Below are 21011 nucleotides of genomic sequence, written 5' to 3' on the forward strand. Positions count from 1 at the left end.
ACTAAAAAAAGAACCAATCTAAAAAAATAGATCTAGGGTTTGGAAAAAGAACCGACAGTTTTCCAGTGAAAACCGAGTCGGCGGCGGCGGATACCTTGGCGGCGGCAGGATCGGCAGCGGCGGGCGGCTCCATCGGCGAGGCGACGGGGAGGCGGTGGCGGCAGCGGCGCTAGGGTTCGGGGGCAGCGGGGTCGGGGCCTCGGCTTTTAAAGGGCCGGCCGGGCGTAGTGTCCACGTCGGACACGGCCCGTTAAGTCGGTTCAACTTTTTTTAAAAATAAATCATGACGCGGAAAAACTAACAAAATAAATACTAAACGGAGTCCAAAATCCTGAAATAAATTTTCACGATCCTCTAATAATATTGCAGACAAAGTGAACATTTATTTGGGCCTCTAATGCAATTTTGGAAAACGCATTTTTTCCTAATTCAAATAAAATAGCAATAAAAGTCCAAATAAAATTCTTATTTGATTTTAATATTTTTCCTCCAATATTTCTTTATTATTGAGAAGTCATTTTATCCTCTCTTTTATTTTATCATTTGAAATATTTGAAGTGATAAATAATTAAAACCAAATGATCCTCTTTTCAAAATTTGAGAAAAACTCAAATATGAAAATAACGAAATCCCCAACTCTCTCCGTGGGTCCTTAAGTTGCCTAGAATTTCTAGGATCAACCAAAATGCAATAAAATATGATATGCATTGATGACCTATGTATAACATTCCAAATTGAAAATTTGGGATGTTACAAACCTACCCCCCTTAAGATAAATCTCACCCTCGAGATTCGGGTTGGCTAGAAAATAGGTGCGGGTGGTCCTTCCGTAGGTCTTCCTCTCGCTCCCAGGTGGCTTCATCCTCGGTGTGGTGGCTCCACTGAACTTTGCAAAACTTGATAATCTTACTGCATGTGACTCGGCTGGCAAACTCGAGAATCTTCATTGGTTTCTCCTCGTAGGTCAAATCGCTATCCAGCTGAATCGCTTCCAGTGGCATTGTATCTCTCAGAGGAATATTGTCCATCTCTGTGTGGCACTTCTTCAATTGGGAAACGTGTAACACATCATCAACTCCTTACAATCTTTATGGCAATTCCAGCTTGTAAGCGACTTCTCCCATACACTCCAAAACTTTGTATGGTCCCATAAAACATGGTGCTAACTTTCCCTTAACACCAAAACACTTAACTCCTCGAAGTGGGGACACACAAAGATATACTCTATCCCCGACTTTGTAAACTGTCTCTTTGCATTTAGAATCTGCATAGCTCTTCTGCCTGGACTGGGCTACCTTGAGTCTATCACGAATCAACTTAACCTTCTCTTCAGACTCCTTAATCAAATCTGGTCCAAAAAAATGACGGTCTCCAACTTCATCCCATAGCAACGGTGTCCTGCACCTCCTTCCATACAAAGCTTTGAAAGGGGCCATCTTCGAACTAGCTTGATAACTGTTGTTGTAAGAGAACTCTGCATATGGCAAATTGTCGTCTGAACTAGATCCATAATCTAGCGCACAAGCTCTCAACATGTCCTCCAGAATCTGATTGACTCTCTCGATCTGTCCATCTGTCTGTGGATGAAAGGCTATACTGAACTCTAGCATGGTACCCAAAGTCTCATGCAACTGATTCCAAAACTGGGTTCCTCCATCTAATACAATGGTCCTCGGAACTCCATGCAGACATACGATCCTGGTCATGTATATCTTTGCCAACTTAGCACCGGTGTAAGTGCTCTTCACTGGGATGAAATGAGCTACCTTCATCATCCGATCGACTACAACCCATATCGAGTCATAGCCTGAACGAGTTCTGGGCAATCCTGTGATAAAATCCATGCCTAGCTTGTCCCACTTCCATTCGTCTATCGGCAATGGTTGTAGCAAACTTGCCGGCTTTTGATGCTCTGCCTTTACTCTCTTACATACATAACATACTGCTACATACTCAGCAATATCCTTCTTCATTCCGGTCCACCAGAAACTGCCCTTCAAATCCAGATACATCTTGGTATTTCCAGGGTGAATCGAATACGGTGAATCGTGGGCCTCCTGCAGAATCAACTTCCTGATCTCGGGGCCATTAGGCACATATACGCGATCCTCAAACCATAAGGTATCATGCTCATCCTCACGAAATCCTTTAGCCTTTCCTTTGCCCATCCTTTCTTTATCTCGGCAATCTCCTTGTCAATCTTCTGAGCTTCCCTAATCTTATCCATCAAGGTAGACTGAATTTCCAATGATACTACATAACCTCTCGGAACTATTTCCAGACATAGCTCGCGAAGATCCTCTGCTAACTCCTTGGGTAATCCTCCGGTCATGAGCGTATTGACATGACTCTTGCGACTGAACGCATCGGCTACTAGGTTAGCCTTTCCGGGATGGTAGTGCAACTTATAATCATAATCCTTAATGAGCTCCAACCATCTCCTTTGCCTGAGATTCAACTCCTTCTATGTGAAAATATACTTCAAACTCTTGTGATCCGTGTACACCTCACAATGGTTTCTGATGAGAAAATGTATCCATGTCTTCAACGCATGCACTACGGCTGCTAACTCTAAATCGTGTATAGCATAATTTTGCTCATGAGGTATAAGTTGTCGTGAGGCATAAGAAACAACTCTTCCCTCCTGCATAAGCACTGCTCCAAGTCCTCGACGAGAAGCGTCGCAATACACTTGATAATCCTTGCGTTGATCTGGAAGAATCAACACTGGGGCTGTAACCAAACGTTTCTTCAACTCCTGAAAACTGGCTTCACACTCCTTAGTCCATTTGAACTTGGTGTACTTCTTCAACAACTCTGTCATGGGCTTTGCAATCTTGGAGAAATTCTCAATGAACCTCCTGTAATATCCCGCGAGTCCAAGAAAACTCCGGATCTCTCCAACCGACGTGGGTGCTACCCATTTAGTCACAGTGACAACCTTGGTGGGGTCTACTGCTATTCCTTCTCTAGATATAACATGTCCGAGGAATCCAACTTCCTTCAACCAAAACTCACACTTGCTGAACTTGGCATATAACTGATGTTCCCTGAGCTTCTCGAGAACCAAACGCAAATGCTCCTTATGCTCCTCTTCATTCTTCGAGTAGATCAATATATCATCAATGAACACTACGATGAACTTATCCAAAAACTCCATAATCCCCTTGTTCATCATGTTCATAAATATGCAGGCGCGTTAGTCAGACCAAATGACATAACGGTATACTCATATAGCATGTACCTTGTGGTAAAAGATGTCTTAGGTATATCCTGCTCTCGAATCTTCAGCTGGTGGTATCCTGATCGTAGATCAATCTTGGAAAATACTTTAGCTCCCTGTAGTTGGTCAAACAAATCATTGATCATTGGTAGTGGGTACTTGTTCTTGATCGTCATTCAGTCAGTGCACAGTAATCAACAACCATCCTTAATGATCCATCCTTCTTCTCCACTAGAAGTACTGGTGATCCCCAAGGTGACGAACTTGGGCGAATATAACCTTTATCCAGTAACTCCTTAATCTGCTTCTTAATTTCTTCCAAATCCTGTGCGGGCATCCGATATGGTCTCTTAGATATTGGCCCGGTGCCTGGAAAAAGCTCAATCAAAAACTCAATGTCTCTATCCGGTGGCATGCCTGGCAACTCCTCTAGAAATACATCAGGGAAATCCTTCACCACTGGTACTTCCTCCTATACAACTCCTGATAAGGAATTCACTTGAGTCCTCTTTGGCACATGTCGGGATACATACTTAATCCTTCTTCCTTCTGGGGAGGTGAGCACAATCGACTTACTGGCACATCAATGTTCCCTCCATACTTTGATAACCAATCCATGCCTAATATTACATCCAGTCCTTGTCACTCCAATACTATTAGGTCTGAGGGAAACACATAGTTACCAATCCTTAATGGTAACCGATCACACCATAGGCTGGCCATATACTCAGCTCCTGGCGAGGTTACTAACATGGGTGACCTAAGGGCTTGGGTTGGTAGGTTATACTTATCCACAAATCCCCTTGATATGTATGAATGCGATGCACCAGTATCACAAAGAACGATTGCAGTAAATGACTTAACCAAAAACTTACCTATTACTACATCTGGCTGCGCTTCAACCTCCTCCACGCTAACGTGGTTCACTTGTCCCCTGTTGAAAGGGTTGGGCTTTTTCCCAGAGCTTCCATTGCCATTTCCATTCTTTGCTTTAGAACACTTCGTGGCGTAATGTCCATTCTTCCCGCACTTGAAACAAGTAATGTGACTTAGATCATTCTTGGCGGGCATTGCTGGGTTGGAACGCTTCTGGCCGTTGCTTCCTCCATTCCCATTCCCATTCTTGGGGCCACTATGGTTATGCAAACTTCCTCCATTGGAATTATGGCCTCCATGGTTGTGGTGAATGTGTTCTCCCGAGTTCCGGGTAAAATGAGGCCTCTGCTGAGCTCCAGAATTGTACTTCCCTTGTCCATACTTCCTCTTGCGGTTGTCTATCTGCTGCTGCTGCCCTTCAATCATGAGAGCTCTGTCTACCAACTCCTAGTAGTCGTTGAAGGTTGACACCATCAACTGCATGATCAGCCCATCATTCAGTCCTTCCAGAAACTTCTCCTGCTTAGCGGCATCTGTAGCGACATCATCCCGGGCATAACGTGCTAACTTACTGAACTCATCCACATACTGGCCCACTGTACGTCCTCCTTGGCGCAAGTTGCAAAACTCGCGCTTTTTCATGTTCATAGCTCCTGCTGAAACATGGGCAGTGCGGAAAGCCTGCTGAAACTGGTCCCATGTAATTAACAGTGTTAATGGGGTAAGTGGCTGTGAAATTCTCCCACCATAATGTTGTGGGTCCATCAAGCTGGTGTGTGGAAAAATGCACTCTCTCCGCATCTGTGCATCCTGCAGTGGTCATCTCCCTTCCAATCTCGCGGAGCCAATCATCTGCAACAATCGGCTCGGTGCTACTAGAGAACACCGGCGGATTCAGCCTTAGGAAACGGGCTAAGTGATCAACAGGTGGTGGTGGTGGTGGGTTGTTGTTGTTGTTGTTATTGTTGTTATTCCCCTAGTTCTGATTCTGAACTAATACCTGCATCAAGGTGTACTACTGCTGGATCAACTGAGTGAGCTCCGGTGGGAAAGCAAATCCATTGTCACGTCTCGGAGGCATCTGATGGGTTTAGAAAAGATGAGAAAACATAATAGAATAAGGTCTAAAGGGAAAACACTACACATATGCACATGAGACAAACACAATCATATCACTTCAATCAATTCAAACAAGGGCACACAATCGGTCTAACTATCATTACAAAAGTGGTCGGACTATAATATATACATGGGGGAATACTACTACTGATATGGTGGTCGACTAGAAGTTTTTATTCGGTAGAAGACTCCATGATATCCGCTCCAGCTTCGTCAACATAGTCATCATTGCTGTCGTCGGGGTCTGAGTCGGTGTGGTCGATGATGATGTAGTCCTCCGAACGAATGTCCTTGGAGTCGTTGTCATCTTCTCCTGGCGCGGGGTCTCCCATGAATACTCCTAGCTTCCTTGTCAGATCATCGTTCTTCTCCTGGCGCGTGTAGACTTGAGTTCTTCCTCCAGCTCCTGATCCTAGTCATTGCCTTCAGATCCATGCCTGCACACATCTGGTTCTCCTGACGACGAATGTGCTGGCTTAACTCCTAGATGAAAGCTGCAATGGACCTATCCCTCCTTGTGCTGATCAACTCCCATTGCTCATCTTGGCGCCCCAATATTTGGTAGATAGTATCCTTGAGATCCTTGTGGTAAACTTCTCCAATGCATCCCATGGCGATGTGGGCTGCCATGCTCTTTCCTAGACTCCAGGTTGGTGCATCAAAAGAAAACTCTATGGGCTCAGTGACTGGCATGAACGTCCTTCCTAGAATTTGAACTCGAATCATCCAACGCTCCTCTTCTCGTAAAGTGGTGATGTAGGTTTCGGTGAAGCTTGGTATTCTGATGTTCGGTACCTAGTAACTTCCTTCAAGTATCATCCAAAAGGAATGTCTTCATCCGATGGTGTAAACTTGTTCCTTGAGTCTGCCATCCTATAGAGTAGAAAAGGGAGAGGAGTCAGAAATGATAAGAGAGTAGGGGCCTATGGTTTTAGCTTAGTGGTCGTGTCCTACAGTCAGCGTGTGCTCTGATACCATCTTGTAGCACCCAGGCCTCAAACAATCTAGTCTCTATGCATCAGTGTCATCCCTGGATCAGTAATGCTGACATGCACATTACTTGAGGATTTATAACAGAGTTTCAATCACACATCTATTACATCGAATGTCTCAAAAGAGAACTTATTACAATAATATGGCTTAAGGCCATCTAAAAACGACAAAAACAGAAGGCTTGGAAGATAAAGTGCGTCCATCAACTTCAACAGCATAGCCGAGTGAACGACAATGACCTATGGCACCTTACTCATCGTCTGAAAAGTCTGCAACATGAAATGTAGCAGCCCGAAACGGGCCAGCACATGGAATATGCTGGCAACGTAACACATAGATTAATGAACAGAATGAATGCTATCACTACATGCATATATGGCAGGTGGAAAGCTCTATGGTTACTGTTTTCCATAAAGCCAATTTTTCCCTACAACAAAAGAATAAATTTTATTTAACTATCATGGTGGTTGTTAAACATTGAGAAGGTTCCTCCAACTAAATCCCAATTAGGCATCATCATTAAACCAAACAAACTAATTTAGAGTGATGAGATCAACATGATAATCCAAGAACCAGATACTCAAGATGTCCATAACCGGGGACACGGCTAACCATGATTAGTTTGTACACTCTGCAGAGGTTTGCGCAGTTTTCCCCACAAGACTCGAACACATCCATGGTTGGAGGATCGAGACATAGCCTTTCTGAAGCATTAACTCCCTACTCTGGGTAGACAGTACCACCTACAACCCACTACATCTGCTAGTCTACCTCTTCAAGAGCTCACACAACTTACTCAACTATGCCAGAGCACATATTGGCTTGTGGCTGCACACATAAGTTTCTAGCATGAATAATCATATGATCCCTTTGTGCCTGGGTGGCGAACCGTAGGATGATCACACGGGTACTCCGGGATATCCTAGGATAACACTGGATTCTCCAGGTGCCGTGACAACCACTGGGTACTCCAGGGTGCCTCAACCAATCCACCCAAATGTGTATTTAAGTAGCCACCTTAAGTTAACCATTAATTAACAATACTCACATCTATCATGGATATACTCACCCAATCCACGTCTACGAGCATAGCATAGCAATCTTGAGTATAACGTAGAAGTGACTCCCAAAGGTTTGATAATAAAAAGACAATAGGTTCTACCTCATCATCTACTTCCCAAACCCACATGTTAATCATATCCTAACCATGCAATGTTTGAGGGTTGAACTAATGCATACAAACTGGTAATAAAGGGTATGATCAAAGTGTTACTTGCCTTGCTGATGATCCGCAAAACCTAGAGACTCGTAGTAGCACGCTTCGTACTCCGGGAATTCTATCACAAACAAACAATAACATACATAAGCACTAAACTAGAAGCATGGGTAAAACTCAAATAAGAAGATCTAACCAGAAAGTTCAACTGAAGAACTCTGGTTTGCAAAAAGAATCAAATCAAACGGAGCAACGAAACTCAAACTACGAAAGAAACAAGATCCGTTTACTAATCTGGACTAAATCAAATTTTACAGTACCAAAATATTCTTCAAATTGGTTAAACAGAAAGAGAGCTTCGAGACGAAGATCTAGGCGCTTGTTTCACCTAATTCGGATAAACGAGCAAAAAGATAAACTAAAACGAAGATCAAGGTACAAATCTCGATCGAAAATAATCGCGGAAAATCCCTGGAAAATAAAACGAGACGAATAGGCTAAAGAACGAGCGTTCACTGTCTACGGCTAACTGACCAACAACGTTCGTTAGAGCGAACGTATGGACGAACGTCCGGTATTTAACTAAACTGGAAAAAAACAAACTGATCTGAAAAAAATAGATATAGGGTTTGGAAAAAAACCGACGGTTTTCCCGAGAAAACCGAGTCGGCGGCGGCGGGATCGGCAGCGGCGAGCGGCTCCGGCGGCGGGGCGAATGGGAGGCGGCGGCGGAACGGCGGCGGCGGCGGCGCTAGGGCGGCGACGGTCCTTGGGTTCGGTTGCGACGGGGTCGGGGCCTAGGCTTTTAAAGGGCCGGCCGGGTGCAGTGCCCAGGTTGGACATGGCCCGTTAAGTCGGTTCCACTTGTTTTAAATAAATCATGATGCGGAAAACTAACAAAAGAAATACTAAATGGAGTCCAAAAGTGAACATTAATTTGGGCCTCTAATGCAATTTTGAAAAACACATTTTTTTTCCTAATTCAAATAAAATTCTTATTTTATTTTAATATTTTTCCTCCAATATTTCTTTATTTTGGAGAAGTCTTTTTATCCCTCTATTTTATTTTATCATTTGAAATATTTGAAGAGAAAAATATTTAAAACCAAATGATCCTCTTTTCAAAATTTGGGAAAACTCAAATATGAAAATAATGAAATCCCAACTCTCTCCGTGGGTCCTTGAGTTGCTTAGAATTTCTAGGATCAACCAAAATGCAATAAAATATGATATGCATTGATGACCTATGTATAACATTCCAAATTGAAAATTTGGGATGTTACAGCTTATCCAGATTGCGCCCCTCATCTGTCTGTGGCTCAGCGATGGTCTCGAACGGCGGAGCGCCCTCCGACCACTCCGGCCAGGTCGGGTCCATGGTGGCCCTCTCCCATGCCAAGGCCGAGGCCAATTCCTCCTCGGCCTTGTTCCGATCCCGCCAGGCGACGTACTCTGTGTCCGTCGGGTCCAGGCCAAGATCCTCCTTGGGGCGGCTCTCCACACGATCAATGGCGCTGCTTCGGGTCTTCCGGAACACGAACTTGTTCCCGGATGATACGTCGCCAATGTATCTATAATTTTTGATTGTTGCATGGTGTTATATTATAATTCTTGGATGTTTTACAATCATTTTATAGTCATTTATATCATTTTTCGGTACTAACCTATTGACATAGTACCCAGTGCCAGTTGTAGTTTTCTGCTTGTTTTTTACATCGTAGGAAATCAATACCAAACGGAGTCCAAACGCAGTGAAACTTTTTGTGGATTTCTTTTGGACCAGAACACATCCATTGGGCCAAATAAGTACTAGAGGGTCGTCCCGTGGTGAACAAAAGACACCAGGGCGCACCTAGAGGCCCAGGCGCCCCTTGGTAGGTTCTGCCCACCATGGTGGCCTCCCGCACCGCCTCTTTGCACTATAAATACCCCAATATTCCAGCAACCCTAGGGGAGTCGACGAAAATCAATTCCAACTGACGCAAATTCCAGAAACACAAGATCAAATCTAGACACCATCTCGGAGGGGTTCATCATGTCCATTGGTGCCTCTCCGATGATGCGTGAGTAGTTCTTTGTAGACCTATGGGTCTGTAGTTAGTAGCTAGATGGCTTCCTCTCTCTCTCTCTCTCTCTCTCTCTCTCTCTCTCTTAATTCTCAATGCAATGGTCTCTTGGATATCCATATGATATAAGTCTTTTTGCCGTTGTTTGTTGGGATCCGACGAACTTTGAGTTTATGATCAGATCTATGTTTTTATCCATGAAAGTTATTTGAGTCTTCTTTGACCTCTTATATGCATGATTTATTATACCCTCGTATTTCTTCTCTGATTTTTTGGTTTTTTTGCCAACTTGATCTATTTATCTTGCAATGGGAACAGGTGCTTTGTGATGGGTTCGATCTTGCGGTTCTTGATCCCAGTGACAGAAAGGGTAACGACACGTATGTATCGTTGCTAATAAGGATACTTAGATGGGGTCTATTTCTACATAAATAGATCTTGTCTACATCATGTCATTGTTCTTATTACATTACTCCATTTTTCCATGAACTTAATACACTAGATGCATGTTGGATAGCGGTCGATGTGTGGAGTAATAGTAGTAGATGCAGGCAGGAGTCAGTCTACTAATCTTGGACGTAATGCCTATATAATGATCATTGCTTGGATATCGTCAAGATTATTTGAAGTTCTATCAATTGCCCAACAGTAATTGTTTGCCCACCGTTTGCTATTTTTCTCGAGAGAAGCCACTAGTGAAACCTACAGCCCCCGGGTCTCTTTTCATCATATTTGCCTTTGCAATCTATTTTCCTTTGCTTTTGTTTTTTGATATATTGAACCAAAAATACAAAAATACCTTGTTGCATTTTATTTCATTTGCGATCTATTTATCCTACCTATCACAACTTTAACACGTCTTCTCCCCAATCCGAAAGGGATTGACAACTCCTTTAACACGTCGGGCTGCAAGTATTTGTTATTTGTGTGCAGGGGTTGTTTACGTTGTGTTGCTTGGTCCTCCTACTGGTTCGATAACCTTGGTCTCATCACTGAGGGAAATACCTACCGTCTGTATGCTGCATCATCCCTTCCTCTTTGGGGAAATACCGACATAGTTCAAGAAGGCATCAAAAGGAATTTCTGGCACCGTCGCTGGGGAGGATAGCTACCTCTTGAGCTTGCGTTGGTTTTCCCTTGAAGAGGAAAGGGTGATGCAGCAAAGTAGCGTAAGTATTTCCCTCAATTTCCAGTAGGAGACGACGCACAAGTCACCGAATACCTGCACAAACAATCAAGAACTTGCAACCAACGTGATAAAGGGGTTGTCAATCCCTTCACGGCCACTCGCAAAAGTGAGATCTAATGAAGATAATAAAGTAAATATTTTTGGTATTTTTGTTGTATATATTGGAAAGTAAAGATTGCAAAATAGTAGATTGGAAACTAGCAAGATGTAGAAGAGATTTAATAATATGGAAAAGAGATGCAATATGATGGAAAAGAGACCCGGGGGCCATAGGTTTCACTAGTGGCTTCTCTCGAGATAGCATGTATTATGGTGGGTGAACAAATTACTGCCGAGCAATAGATAGAAAAGCGCATAATTATGATGACATCTAAGGCAATGATCATGAACATAGGCATCACGTCCGTGTCAAGTAGACCGACTCCTGCCTGCATCTACTACTATTACTCCACACATCGACCGCTATCTAGCATGCATCTAAAGTATTAAGTTCATAAGAATGGAGTAACGCATTAAGCAAGATGACATGATAAAGAAGGATAAACTCAAGCAATATGATATGAACCACACCTTTTTATCCTCGATGGCAACAATACAATACATGCCTTACTGCCCCTACTGTGACTGGGAAAGGACACCGCAAGATTGAACCCAAAGCTAAGCACTTCTCCCATGGCAAGAAAGATCAATCTAGTAGGCCAAACTAAACCGATAATTCGAAGGTACTTGCAACGATATCAAATCATGCATATAAGAATTCAGAGAAGAACCAAATAATATTCATAGATAATCTTGTTCATAAATCCACAATTCATCAGATCTCGGAAACACACTTCAAAATAGTGTTGAGAATCAAAGAGAGATAAGAAGCCATCTAGATAATAACTATGGACCCGAAGGTCTGTGGTAAACTACTCACGCTTCATCAGAGAGGCAATGGTGTTGACGTAGAAGCCCTTCGTGATCGATTCCCCCTCCGGCAGATTGCCGGAAAAGGCCCCAAGATGGGATCTCACGGGTACAGAAGGTTGTGGCGGTGGAAAAGTGGTTTCGTGGCTCCCCCTGATGTTTTTCGGTTATAAGAGTATATATAGGCGACAGAACTAGGTCGGTGGAGCCCTGAGGGGCCCATGAGGGTGGGGGCGCGCCTATCCCCCTAGGCGCACCCTCCTGCCTCGTGGACGCCTTGTTGCGTCTTTGACTTCAACTCCAAGTCTTCTGGTTTGCTTTCGGTCCAAGAAAGATCATCGCGAAGGTTTCATTCCATCTGGACTCCGTTTGGTATTCCTTTTCTGCAAAACTCTAAAATAGGCAAAAAACAGAAACTGGCACTGGGCCTTCGGTTAATAGGTTAGTCCCAAAAATAATATAAAAGAGCATATTAAAGCCCATTAAACATCCAAAACAGATAATATAATAGCACGGAACAATAAAAAATTATAGATACGTTGGAGACGTATCAAGTATCCACAAGCTTAATTCCTGCTCGTCCTCGAGTAGGTAAATGATAAAAACAGAATTTTTGATGTGGAACGCTACCTAACATATTTATCAATATAATTTTCTTTATTGTGGCATGAATGTTCAGATCTGAAAGATTGAAGACAAAAGTTTAATACTGACATAAAAATAATAATACTTCAAGCATACTAACAAAGCAATCATGTTTTCTCAAAATAACATGGCCAAAGACAGCTATCCCTACAAAATCATATAGTATGGTTATGCTCTATCTTCATCACATAAAGTATTTAATCATGCACAACCCCGATGACAATCCAAGCAATTGTTTCATACTTTTGATGTTCTCAAACTTTTTCAATCTTCTGGCAATACATGAGCGTGAGCCACGGACATAGCACTATAGGTGGACTAGAATGGTGGTTTTGGAGAAGACAAAAATGAGAAGATAGTCTCACGTGAACTAGACGTATCAATGAGCTATGGAGATACCCATCAATAGATATCAATGTGAGTGAGTAGGGATTTCCATGATACAGATGCACTAGAGCTATAAGTGTATGAAAGCTCAACAAAAGAAACTAAGTGGGTGTGCATCCAACTTGCTTGCTCACGAAGACCTAGGGCACTTTGAGGAAGCCCATCATTGGAATATACAAGCCAAGTTCTATAATGAAAAATTCCCACTAGTATATGAAAGTGACAACATAGGAGACTCTCTATCATGAAGATCATGGTGCTACTTTGAAGCACGAGTGTGGAAAAAGGATAATAGCATTGCCCCTTCTCTCCTTTTCTCTTATTTTCTTATTCGAGCCTTTTCTCTTTTTTATGGCCTCTTTTTTTTCGTCTGGAGTCTCATCCTGACTTGTGAGGGAATCATAGTATCCATCATCCTTTCCTCACTGGGACAATGCTCTAATAATGAAGATCATCACACTTTTACTTACAACTCAATAATTACAACATGATACTTAGAACAAAATATGACTCTATGTGAATGCCTCCGGCGGTATACCGGGATGTGCAATGATTCAAGAGTGACATGTATGAAAATATTATGAATGGTGGCTTTGCCACAAATACGATGTCAACTACATGATCATGCAAAGCAATATCACAATGATGGAGCGTGTCATAATAAACGGAAGGTGGAAAGTTTCATGGCAATATATCCCGGAATGGATATGGAAATGCCATAATAGGTAGGTATGGTGGCTGTTTTGAGGAAGGTATACGGTAGGTGTATGGTACCGGCTAAAGTTGCGCATTACTAGAGAGGCTAGCAATGGTGGAAGGGTGAGAGTGCGTATAATCCATGGACTCAACATTAGTCATAAAGAACTCACATACTTATTGGAAAAATCTATCAGTTATTGAAATGAAGTACTACACGCATGCTCCTAGGGGGATAGATGTGTAGGAAAAGACCATGGCTTGTCCCCGACCGCCACTCATAAGGAAGACAATCAATAAATAAATCATGCTCCAACTTCATCACATAATGGTTCACCATACGTGTATGCTACGGGAATCACAAACTTTAACACAAGTATCTCTCAAATTCACAACTAATCTACTAGCATGACTCTAATATCACCATCTTCATATCTCAAAACAATCATAAAGAATCAAACTTCTCATAGTATTCAATGCACTTTATATGAAAGTTTTTATTATACTCATATTGGATGCCCATCATATTAGGACTAATTTTATAGCCTAAGAAAATTACCATGCTGTTCTAAAAGACTCTCAAAATAATATAAGTGAAGCATGAGAGATCAATAATTTCTATAAAATAAAACCACTTCCGTGCTCTAAAAAGATATAAGTGAAGCACTAGAGCAATATTGTCTAGCTCAAAAGATATAAGTGAAGCACATAGAGTATTCTAATAAATTCGGATTCATGTGTGTCTCTCCAAAAAGGTGTATACATAAAGGATGATTGTGGTAAACTAAAAATCAAAGACTCAAATCATACAATACGCTCCAAGCAAAACACATATCATGTGGTGAATAAAAATATAACCTCAAGTAAAGTTACTGATAGACGAAGACGAAAGAGGGGATGCCTTCCGGGGCATCCCCAAGCTTAGGCTTTTTGTTGTCCTTGAATTTTACCTTGAGGTGCCTTGGTCATCCACAATCTTAGGCTCTTTCCACTCCTTATTCCAAAATCCATCAAATCTTTACCCAAAACTTGAAAACTTCGCAACACAAAACTTCAACAGAAAATCTCATGAGCTCCGTTAGTATAAGAAAATAAACCACCAATTTAAGGTACTGTAATGAACTCATTATTTATTTATATTGGTGTTAAACGTTCTGTATTCCAACTTCTCTATGGTTCATACCCCCCGATACTACTCATAGATTCATCAAAATAAGCAAACAACACACGGAAAACAATATCTGTCAAAAACAGAATAGTCTGTAGCAATCTGTAACTTTCGAATACTTTTGTAACTCCAAAAATTCTGAGATAAATTTGTGGACGTGAGGAATTTCTCTATTAATATTCTGCAAAAGGAATCAACCTAAAGCACTCTTCTGTAAAAAGTGACAACTATTCTTGTGAGCGCAAAAGTTTCTGTTTTTACAGCAAGATCGCAAAGACTTCACCCAAGTCTTCCCAAAGGTTCTACTTGTCACAAACACTAATTAAAACATAAAACCACATCCAAACAGAAGCTAGATGAATTATTTATTACTAAATAGGAGCAAAAATTAAAGAACAAAAATAAAATTGGGTTGCCTCCCAACAAGCGCTATCGTTTAACGCCCATAGCTAGGCATTGAGATTTCGATGATGCTCACATGAAAGACAAGAACTGAAGCACAAAGGAAGCCTCATGAAACACGTGACAAACACATCTAAGTCTAACATAATTCCTATGCATAGTCATCTTATAGTTAAAAAAATTATCATAGCAAGCAAAAACTAGCATATGCAAGGAAGCGGAAAGAAACAATAGCAATCTCAACATATCGAGAGGTAATTTAGTAACATGAAAATTTCTACAACCATATTTTCCTCTGTCATAATAATTACATGTGGGATCATAAGAAAATTCAACAAAATATCTATCACATAAAATATTTTCAACACGGTACACATGCATGCAAAGTTCACACTCTTCTAAAATAGTGGGATTAACTTAACTAAAGTCGTGACCTCTCCAAACCCACTTTTATCAAAAATTTCAGAAGATTGAACATACTACAAATATGTGGGATCTAAAGTTGACACTCTTCCAAACCGACTTTCAATATTATTGCAAACATTATTTCAAATCTCATATTCATCATGGGGCTTAAATAAATTTTTAAGATCATAAGAAGCACTATCACCCCAATCACGATCATTGCAACTAGTATACAAAGCAAAACTAGCATCCCCAACCTTAGGGTTTTGCATATTATTAGCACAATTGACATAAATAGAATTTATAGTTAAATCATTGCAATCATGCTTTTTATTCAAGGATCTATCGTGAATCTCTTCATAAATTTCTTCATCACAATTTTCAGATTCACAAATTTCAAGCAAAACTTCAAAAAGATAATCTAGTGCACAAAACTCACTAGCAATTGGTTCATCATAATTGGATCTCTTAAAAAGATTAGCAAGTGGATGAGGATCCATAAACTTTTAGCAATCAAATATGAAAGCAAAAGGAAGGCACATGGTAACACAAGCAAACAAAAGATCGAATGGAAGAAGGGCGAAGAAAAGGGAGAATATTTTCAAAAATTGTTTTAGAGGTGGGGGGAGGAAAACGAGAGGCGATTGGCGAATAATGTAATGCAAGGGAGAAGAGTTTATGATGGGTACTTGGTATGGCTTGACTTGACGTAGATCTCCCCAGCAACAACGCCAGAAATCCTTCTTGCTACCTCTTGAGCTTGCGTTGGTTTTCCCTTGAAGAGGAAAGGGTGATGTAGCAAAGTAGCGTAAGTATTTCCCTCAGTTTTGAGAACCAAATAGCAATCCAGTAGGAGACGGCACACAAGTCACTGAATACCTGCACAAACAATCAAGAACTTGCTACCAACGCGATAAAGGGGTTGTCAATCCCTTCATGATCACTCACAAAAGTAAGATCTAATAAACATAATAAAGTAGATGTTTTTGGTATTTTTGTTGTATAGATTGGAAAGTAAAGATTGCAAAATAGTAGATTGGAAACTAGCAAGATGTAAAAGAGATTCAATAATATGGAAAAGAGATGCAATATGATGGAAAAGAGACCCGGGGGGCATAGGTTTCACTAGTGGCTTCTCTCGAGATAGCATGTATTATGTGGGTGAACAAATTACTTTCGAGCAATTGATAGAAAAGCGCATAATTATGATGCCATCTAAGGCAATGATCATGAACATAGGCATCATGTCATTGTCAAGTAGACCGACTCCTGCCTGCATCTACTACTATTACTCCACACATCGACCGCTATCCAGCATGGATCTAGAGTATTAAGTTCATAAGAACGGAGTAACGCATTAAGAAAGATTACATGATGTAGAGGGATAAACTCAAGCAATATGATATAAACCCCATCTTTTTATCCTCGATGGCAACAACACAATACGTGCCTTGCTGCCCCTACTGTCACTGGGAAAGGAGAACGCAAGATTGAACCCAAAGCTAAGCACTTCTCCCATGGCAAGAAAGATCAATCTAGTAGACCAAACTAAATCGACAATTCAAAGAAACTTGTAAAGATATCAAATCATGCATATAAGAATTCAGAGAAGAACCAAATAATATTCATAGGTAATCTTGTTCATAAATCCACAATTCATCGGATCTCGGCAAACATATCGCAAAAGAGTATTACATCGAATAGATCTCCAAGAACATCGAGGAGAACTTTATATTGAGAATCAACGAGAGAGAAGAAGCCATCTAGCTAATAACTATGGACCCGAAGGTCTGTGGTAAACTGCTCACGCTTCATCGGAGAGGCAATGGTATTGATGTAGAAGCATTCCTTGATCGATTCCCCCTCCGGTAGATCACCGGAAAAGGCCGTGAGATGGGATCTCATGGGTACAGAAGGTTGCGACGGTGGAAAAGTGGTTTCGTGGCTCCCCCTAATCTTTTTAGGGTATAAGAGTATATATATGCGAAAGAACTAGGTTGGTGGAGCTACGAGGGGCCCACGAGGATGGGGGCGCGCCTACCCCCTGGGCGTGCCCTCCTGGCTCGTGGACGCCTCTTTGCGTCTATGACTTCAACTCCAAGTCTTATGGTTTGCTTTCGGTCCAAGAAATATCATCGCAAAGGTTTCATTCCGTTTGGACTCCATTTGGTATTCCTTTTCTACAAAACTCTAAAATAGGCAAAAAAAACAGAAACTGGCATTGGGCCTTCTGTTAATAGGTTAGTCCCAAAAACAATATAAAAGAGCATATTAAAGCCCATTAAACATCCAAGACAGATAATGTAATAGTATGGAACAATAAAAAATTATAGATACATTGGAGATCATCAACATCAACCAGGTTCCTAAGCACAAATCTCATCTCCTCGCAATTTACATTATTTTCTATTTGCCTCTCGTTTTCCTCTCCCCCACGTCACAAAAACTTGTTGTTTTATTCGTCCTCTTTTTCGTTGGTCGTTTTGTCGCCAGATATTTTTTTTGTGCAATCTTGTTCTAAAGTCATCATGACTCAAGAGAACACCAAGTTGTGTGATTTCTCAAATACCAACAATAATGATTTCATTAGCAATCCGATTGCTCCTCCCGCCACTAGTGCAGAGTCTTTTGATATTAATACTGCTTTGCTAAATCTTGTTATGAAAGATTAATTTGCTGGTACTCCTAATGAGGATGTCATGTCTCATCTTAACACATTCGTGCAATTATGCGATACGCAAAAGAAAAAAGATGTGGACAATGATGTTGTGAAGTTGAAATTGCTTACATTTTCTTTGCGAGATCACACAAATATTTGGTTTTCTTCTTTGCCTCGCAATAGTATCGATTCTTGGAACAAGTGCAAGGATGCTTTTATTACTAAATATTTTACGCCCGCAAAAATCATTTCCCTCGGAACCCAGATCAGGAATTTCAAGAAATTTGAACATGATCATGTTGCACAATCTTGGGAAAGGATGAAATTGATGCTAAGGAATTGCCCAACTCAAGGGTTAAATCTTTGGATGATCACACAAAAATTTTATGCGGGGTTGAATTTTGTTTCTTGTAATCTTTTTGATTCCGCCATGGGGGCGTACTTTTCTGGAAATTACTTTGGGTGAAGCTACTAAATTTCTAGGCAATATTATGGCTAATTGCTCACAATGGCATACCAAAAGAGCTGCTACTAGTAAAAAATCAATTCGGTAGAAGTAATAAATTCTTTGAGTGAAAAAGTTGATGCTCTTATGAAGTTGGTTGCTAATAAAAGTGCTCCTATTGATTTTAATGATGTGCCTTTGTCTACTTTGATTGAGCAAAATAGTGATGCCATAGATGTGAATTTTATCTCGCGAAACTATTTCAATAACAATGCTTATAGAGGTAATTTTAATCCTAGGCCTTTTCCTAGTAATTCCTATAATAATTATGGTAATTCCTATGGTAATCCTACTTATAATAATAATAGAAACACCTCTGATCTTGAGAATAATATTAAAGAACTTATCAATACTCAAAAAGTGTTCAATGCTTCAATAAAAGAAAAGTTAAATAAAGTTGATGATATGTCTAGAAGTATTGATAGAATTTCTGATGATGTAGAAACTCTCAAGATGAATTTTTTTGTGCCTAAAGATGAAAAATCAAGTAAATCTCTTTATGTTTCTATGGATGAAAGCAAGAAAAGAACCTCTATGATTAGAGCTAAAAGAGAATTTTTAGAAAGAGCGTTTTCTAGTGATTACTTTCATAGAAGTGATGAAGATCTTAAAATGATTGGTGTTTCTTCTATTGATTCTTTGTTTAGTAAAGTTAATATTGATGAAAAAGGGACTGGAGAAGAGTCAACTTTAGCTAGAAGGCGTCCCTATGATTCGGAGGGTGAAAATCTTGTTGAAAAAATTGATACAAGTGGGTTGAAGAGGTCAAGGCTTTAACTAGTGATGTGCCCACTCTTTTGGATTACAAGGACTTCAATTATGATAGTTGCTCTTTGGTTCATTGTATTTCTTTTTTGCAATCCATGTTAAATTCACCCCATGCTTATGAACAAAATAAAGCTTTTACTAAACATATTTTTGATGTTATGATAAAAGATTTTGAATAAAAGTTGGAATTAGAAGTTTCAATTCCTAGAAAATTACAGGATGAATGGGAACCTACCATCAAAGTCAAGATTAAAAATTATGAGTGGTTTTCTTTATGTGAGTTGGGTGCTAGTGTTTCTACAATTCTGAAATCTTGATGTGATGTGCTTGGTCTTACCGATATTGAAGAGTGTTCTTTAAATTTGCACTTGGCGGATTCTACTATTAAAAAGCCTATGGGAAGAATTAATGGTGTTCTTATTGTTCTTGATATTGATTGCAATCCGTCTTGGTGGATTGTTATCATAAGAGTGCTTTTGAGTTGATTCTTTTTTTAGAAGATTAATAAACAAATTATTCACATTGTCTTAATTTTTTCAGAATTTTTGGAGTTACAGAAGTATTCGAAGTAGTCACATTGCTACAGACTATTCTGTTTTTGACATATTCTGTTTTCTTTGCATTGTGTGCTTGTTTTGATGATTCTATGGTTTTCTTTGAAGAGTTTTTGCCATAGAAAAGTTGGAATATAGTAGATATAATGCAAAAATAAAATATGAATGGGTTTGCAACAGTACTTATAGTAGTGGTTTGCTTTCTTATACAAACAAATCTCACGAAGGTTTTGTTGAGTTTTGTGTGATTGAAGTTTTCAAGTTTTGGGTGATCTTATGATGGATGAAGGAATAAGGATTAGCAAAAGGCTAAGCTTGGGGATACCCAAGGCACCCTAAGATAATATATAAGTAGCAAGCAACTAAGCTATCCCCTCTTTCTTTTAACAACCATCAGTATTTTACTTGGAACTATATTTTTATTTGTCACATATTATGAGTTTTGCTTGGAGAATCTTGTATGATAAGAGTCTTTTCTTGTTTTTCTTTGTGTTTTAAGTCTTGAATCCTTGCTGAACATACCTTTTTGAGAGAGCCAAAAGTTATGCTATGCTTCCTCCTATGCTTCACTTACATTTTTAAGAGCCATGGAATTGCTCTAGTGCTTCACTTATATCTTTTTGAGCATGGTGTGCTTTCTTATTTTTGAATAAATGCTCTCATGCTTCACGTAGATTTATTTGGGAGTTAGTAATTTTTTTAAGAAATTCTCTCTTGCTTCACTTATATTATTTTGAGAGAAAGAAATATTATGCTCATGTTCTTCACTTAAATTTGTTTGAGCTTATTAAAAGAAACATATGAAACTAGTCCCAAAGTGATAGGTATCCAAGGAGGATATAATAAAAACTTTCATGAAGATCATTGGACAGAATAAACTTGATTCTTAGTAATGGTTTTGAGATATGACGATATGATATGTGAGTCATGTTGATGTGTAATTATGCTTTAGTAAGAATGTGTATGTTAAGGTTTGTGATTCCCTAACCAAGCACGAAAGTCAATTGTTATGCAATGAAATTCATATCCTACTTGTGGTGCATTATTCCGTGTTACTTATGCTTAATGCTTGGGTACGAGATTTTTCGTTTCTTGGTTGGCCGATTCTCAATCTTTTTGCTAGCCTTCATTTAGCACTAAGTATGATTACTACTTGTGCATCCAAAACCCTTTAACCTAGTCTTGCCATATGAGACCACTATACCTACCTATATACGGTATTTCCGTGCCG

This window comes from Triticum aestivum, chromosome 6B (assembly GCF_018294505.1).
Source record: "Triticum aestivum cultivar Chinese Spring chromosome 6B, IWGSC CS RefSeq v2.1, whole genome shotgun sequence".
Lineage (NCBI taxonomy): Eukaryota > Viridiplantae > Streptophyta > Magnoliopsida > Poales > Poaceae > Triticum > Triticum aestivum.